Source organism: Pelecanus crispus, chromosome 7 (genome assembly GCF_030463565.1).
Source record: "Pelecanus crispus isolate bPelCri1 chromosome 7, bPelCri1.pri, whole genome shotgun sequence".
NCBI lineage: Eukaryota > Metazoa > Chordata > Aves > Pelecaniformes > Pelecanidae > Pelecanus > Pelecanus crispus.
In genome coordinates, this window is record NC_134649.1 from 9,361,793 (window position 1) to 9,362,233 (window position 441).

Here is a 441-nt window from a genome sequence, read left to right on the forward strand (position 1 = left end):
GGCTTGGATGGAGGATGCTGGTGAGGGGCAGATCCTGTTCTGAGGGAAAGATTTAGTGGACGTGATGGTCCCTCTTGAGCAAATACCTAATAAGTGTGAAGATATGTTGGAAAATTGTCTTTCTGCTCCACAGGGAAGATTGAATCACAAGAGAGAATGGGAGAGCAAAATAAGAAGTGATATATAATAACACTTCAGTCTGTTGTACATAGCAGAGCACCTTATTTATTTGTCTCATGGACTCATTTCCTGAAGCAAGAGGCACTTTGAGACAGCGTCTTTCCCCAAGGACCAGCTTTCACTGCCAGCCACATGTAGGAGGCTTAAGGGGCGGCTGAAAGCATTGCACTGCCCTGCAGCAGCATCTGCAGCACTCATCTCCCTGTGAACATACAGCTGTCATAAATCCTTTCTCCCTGTGTTGTTTCTTGCAGGTAAACT